This window comes from Megachile rotundata, chromosome 4, assembly GCF_050947335.1.
Source record: "Megachile rotundata isolate GNS110a chromosome 4, iyMegRotu1, whole genome shotgun sequence".
In the NCBI taxonomy this organism is placed as follows: domain Eukaryota; kingdom Metazoa; phylum Arthropoda; class Insecta; order Hymenoptera; family Megachilidae; genus Megachile; species Megachile rotundata.
In genome coordinates, this window is record NC_134986.1 from 19,852,840 (window position 1) to 19,858,839 (window position 6,000).

Sequence of the window (6,000 nt, forward strand, 5' to 3'; positions counted from 1 at the left end):
GCAGGTCGCGAGCCGCGATTCGAGGGCGGAGCAGTGAGTCAGAAACGAAGGAACCGAAGGAGTTGGAATTGTCCCGGATCGAACCAGACCGAGCTGGACGATAATCTCGAGTGGTCGAGGAAAAAAATGGTCAGCCCACCGTTCAGCACTAGGTGCAGCAAGGATCGTGTAGGTTGCACGACCGAGCGTTTGGATCACTTTGGTATCGGATGCTACGGACACCGATCGTAATGTCCTGCGAGAGTAGGAAAGGAATCCTCCAGTTCCACCTTCCGAATCGTCACGTGGGTGGGAAGACGATAGGATCTCGGGGAAGATCGACTTACGGCTTCTGTCCCGTTCGATCGAACACCATGTGTTCGACGCGCTGTACTTTTATTTAAACGATACGTGTTTCGCTGAAATCTTAGAACCGTTCCTCACAAATCGTTACGATACTCTTATTGATGCGAAGCGTTGGTATAAATATAGTAAATCGATATCTACAAGTATAAGGATATGTAATATTGTTGAATTCATAGCGTCAGTCATCGATGAGCCTATCAGCAATGAACATATTAAAACAGTTGGAGGATAGTAATCTCACTCGACGATTATAAAATGTATTTCTTAATGAATCCATCATGAAAATATATTTGCTCCATTTCGATAGTAGATACCAGTTACCATGTCCATGTGAAAACTGCAGAGCAAAATTTCATGATGTAGAAGCACCTGAGGGGGCAACTGGCCGGTGCTACGTCGCTGAACAGTAAAGCCGTTCGCCTTTTGAATCGTTTTAATTTATAACGTCGAGTCAGTCCCACCAACCGCGAGGAACTCGTGCTTCGCGTCACTATCACTTCTGAAGAAGGCGACGAAACTCGCCCGCAGTGTCCACTGCATCCGATGTGCCTCGCACGTGCCGCCATTCCATGCTAGCCGTTCGCAACGTTTATCGCTTCTGACGGTAAAAAGTCCTTTTATCGCCGAGTTATTTACCCCGGCAAGCACTCGTCGAGTTATGATACAACGCTGGCTCTTCGGTGAAACGATGCCTTCGAGTCCTATTAATTCTCTTTCGTATTGAACTCCGATCGCGTTAAAGTCCCAGATCGTGGAAGGCTACAACAGCTTAAGGATATGTTAATCGTAAGCGACACTAGGGCTAAGTTATAGATAGATAAGGCTCTACCTAGACTCCGTTACTTCCTGGTTATACTAATCCTGGCTCAATGTAGACCTTAGGTATACCAATCCTAAGTTACGTTATCTTTCCATTATGCTGACTCTGCAGTGTTCAGATATATTGGAGCTAAGTGTCATCGACTGCACGACCAAGTTATGCTAATCCTACGTTATGACGCTCGTGCGTTACAGCGAATCTATGTCGAACTCAGAGTACAGAGGCCATGTGAACCAGTGGTGGGTCGAATAGGTTTCCTTAGGGAAAGTGACACTTGAAAGTTTCTATATTCACGAGTTTTCGATTATTAAAAATTTCCTAAGAATTAAAAAGCGAGGGGCCTCGACTCGTTTGTTCAGCATAATTTTCGTAGGGAAGGTAAATTTTATACGGTGCAAGCACGAAAGAATTACGTGTCTGACAAACATCGCATGTATCTACTTACGCGTACGAGCACCCCAATTTTCCTCGAACCGAATCACGGAATTGATGGGTAGACGAAAAATCTGTTGAAATTCGTAACGTACGCAAATGCCAGGGATAATGATCACCCTTTGACATTACGAGGTCCGCACACCACGCTTGTTATTAGCACGGTTCACGCGCTCCGGTATTTTCAAAGGATTCTAGGAATGCACGCTGGTATGCGCCATTCTCGCAGCTATGTTCGAAGCCGAGAAGCGAGCAAGACGAATAAGCCGTTCGTGAAATCGCCATACAAATTGACGGTACTTCCGGTATTTATCGGCCCAGACCTGTTCGATACGAATCCTTTCTCAGAATTCCGTGCGTCGTATATTCATAGATTATGGGAGTCGGACGTTCTCGTTCATTCATATTTCAAGCACGGCGAATACACTTATACGTTTATACGTTACATATCCAAAGACCCGGCAAAATTAAAATCACATTCTCTAATTTATGGTAACTCATTAATGTAGAATATTTCTAATCCGTTGAAATTAGTTTGCACACTGCTTTCCGCCACTTATCTTCGTCATTTTGCGCAACGGTCGACAGTTCCACACCGGACGCGTTCGTAACCGACCCGATTATTGCCCCAGCATGCGAGATTGCGTTCGAATTTCATAATTACACCAGAACAATCATCCGTAATTAAACGGTTTCGAGATCGGACTATGTTCACGAATTACGTCGATATAAAAAGAAAGATCGCTCTGAGCATCGGCGGAGTTCTTTTAACTTCTTTCGACGCGCGCCATTCAATCTCGAAGTTAGTTGTATTAATTACACGCTACCAAAACGATCCTTATAATCGTCCGAGTATCTCTTCTACGATCGTGACCATTAATCCGATAAGTTAGTCGCCTGAATGGAGCCAAATCGGTCCGAGGCGAAAAAGCCATTAGTACACGGGCCGATAATTAATGGGAACGAGTCGAAATCAACCCTGCCACTTAGTTACGCATCGCACGTGTTCCCGGGGCTTTATGAATGGATCGTTAAATTGCTGCCACGTATTCGCAACACGTCTTAATCCGCTCGATTGTGCTTGATACCGTTCTGTAACGCGAAATCGTCTGCGTCACGAAACGGGGAAACACTGATTTCAATAGAACCATTAAGACCGGTGTATTAACAAGTACAGAATAATCATTCATGACAAATAAAAATGAAAATGTCAGATACGACAAGCATGTCGTATACGTATCTTTAACGAGATAATTCATCCGCTGATTCAGATAATTTTTAAGGAGAATTACGTTTAAAAGCGACGAATGTAATTATCGGTATGAAAGCTGTTCGCGATTATAGCAGTTGGAGTCGATAAAATTTTGATCTCGTGCGTGGTTACAATTTATTTGCACTTACATTCCCAAAGAATATCTCGCAATATCGAGAACCATCAACGATCGTAGATTCAACTCTCACGACGGAAGTGACAGTGGCTCGCGCTAATTAACCGATCAGCGAACGACGAATGCCGGGTATGAAAGTTTGATGCACAAAGCATAAACCTGTTCGCGAATCCCCTTAATATCGTGATCAGTGCGCTTATCAAACTCGAGAAATTGCATTATGATATGACAGACTGCACGCGCGAACACGAAATGTGCTCGTTATCAGCTAGAACTCAGCTGCCTCGCAGGGGATCGCTTTCTCGCCGTCATTACGCTCGATCTTGCGAGCTGGCTAGAACTTTAAGTGCTCCCGTTCCTCTCGGACGAATTTTACTGGTTTTCGTTGCCACATGCGACGTTTACGGCTCGTGCAGCGTCTAAACAACTTTTACTCTATAGCAGATCGCAAAGCAGATAGTAAATTTTATCTCGTTGAAAATTAGGTAAGCATATGTCGTCCGGTTTAATTAACATCGAAGGTTTATTAAAAATTAAAGATTGTTTAAGATCTATATAAACTTTTATTTCCTTAATGATATCATTACGCTTTAATTAGAACGATATTTTCTTCGTTCCTCTTTTATTGCGCTTTCTAGAAATCATTTCTTTATAATCGCGAAGTCAATCGGTTAAAGAAAACAAACTTGAAGATTCTCTAGATACGCTCGTAGTCGGTTACGATTCATAAACGACCCCGTTAAAGAAGTTGTCATATATTTTACTACTTTTGCTCTTACGATTCATGCACCAACGATTGATAAACGGCTCGCAAATACTAAAAATACTCCAGAGTACACGGACAAACGATTACTGTACTTCGTGTAATTTATCGCCTTTCAAATCGTAAGAAATGTAATTATGATAATCGCGAACGTGCGCGAAATACGAAAATAGATATCGTTCGAAAACTTTCGTCGATTGTAGGTATTTCTCGCGCTGGAGTCCATGAATTATTCGACGAATAGGTGTATTCGGAATGACAATAAACATTACGTATGAATCGGTAGACTTCCGGAAAAAAGTAGCCGAAGAACTTTCCCTGAGATCCAATAAGATCGCATCTCTGTCTTTCTCCGTCCGTTGCATTCGATGAGCAACGAGTCAACGTCTTCGTGGATACCTGGAAGCGACTGGATGTCCACGTGCGTGCACGTGTGCACTAGTTCTAACACTTACGCAGAAAAGCGGTGTTATAGGCGGACAGGACGCGTGGCCGAGCAGTTACTTTCACTGGATCTTGTTCGCTCCCTCTCGGCTCGCCCCTTGCTCCTCTTTAAGCCCGAAGCACCTGGTTTCGATTCCAATTAACGGTGGTGTGTCTATTCACCCCCTCCTGCGCCTTCTTCCACCCTTTCTCTTCCACCGTTTACTTTGTTCTCGTGTTCATTTTAACAAAGGTGTTAAAGTGATCAGATCGTAGGAGAAGTTCCGTACATACATCTATAATACGATGTAAACTAGTAATGATTTAAAATAATCATATAAAGCGTACGAGCGTTTTCACGGTCGTTGACGCGTTGAAATTGCAATTCACTTTTCAAGGGTCAAATATTAAACGACATTTATTGGCAGTAAGGAGATGGTAAACTTTGAAAAGCTACAAAGTATGTCGAAAGTATCGCTCGGAACGATGCTATAACGGTTCATAAAAATTATGAAGCGTAGATCGCGAGAAAGAGAAGGAGCTCTTAAGATATTTGAGCTTCTAATTTGCGACGAGATCGAATCTCAATTACCATTAGGCTGTTTCTCCGAGCTACGGAAGCGTAGGCCATCGACTTGGCCGTTTAGCTTTCATCCGTTCGCTTTTTCTTTTTCTTTCGCGTTTTCGCGATCGGTGAAATCCGCCGCTTAATTGATTGTCGGAACGGTTGCACGTGCTGTGCGTGCCTCTTACGCTCCCTTCGACCGTTCCGTGCCAATCGATTCCCCCTCATTGAATATTTGTTCACCGGTTCGATACAACCGATTAACGATGTTCTTGGTTTTATTAAGCGATTAAATATCGAAACGATTGCAACGCTCGATAAAGCACCGAATTACCTGATCGTTCGTCGACGTTTCGAAGGAAACGACCCCTTGCCTCTCGGTAAATCGTTCGTGAAAGAAACATGCACGACCGCGAACGCACGGTGGCACGTCGCCTGGTGTGAACGCCGCCGATATAGTCGATTCCTTTCTCTCTTTCTATCGTATCGCCAACATTCTGGCGTGGTCGACGCGACCACATCCCGAAGTGATCTAGTTTTGCTCTTCTAGCGGTTTGCTGGCTCGCCTTCGCTGAACGTCGTGAAGATCGAAAGTTCCGATGGACGCTCGAGGCGATGGCCTTTTTCTCCAAAACTCCTCCGTTTTTCCTCGCGTTTCGTTACACCTGCCACGCTTTATCCTCCACCGACATTTCTCACTTTTTCCTCTATTCCTTCGCGTTTAATTAATCGCTTCGCGAACATCGTTGCGAACTTTCTTCGGGTCATTGATCTATGGGCATTTAATATATCAAGGGGTCAGCGAGGATTTAGAAATTTTCGACTCGTTCTCGTATAAATCAGTGCGGAAAGTCGATGACGTTCAGGATTTATGGGAGCTCGGACCGATCCAATTCCACACGTCGATTTAATTTGGCGCGATTTGACACGAATTATCTCCTCGCGCTACGTTTCCTTGTAATTACCGGGAACCCATCTACCGAGTTGGTAACCGAGTTGCAAATGTTTAATATCCGACGGTAATAACTTCGTTTCTATATTATCGTGTGGTGAAATAAAGAAATGTGCACAGCGGTAGCGATGGATGGCTAATGGTAGAAAGTAATTCGCTAAAAGGAGAAGTACTTCATTTGAATGTTCGTAATGAGGAAACTGGGAAAAGTGATGTATCAGGTGCTGCTAGAAAGGTAGATCCGCAAATCGATCTCATCGTTAGCGATTCCGCGATCACCTGCGGATGGAAAATAAATTTCTGTAGGCCGGA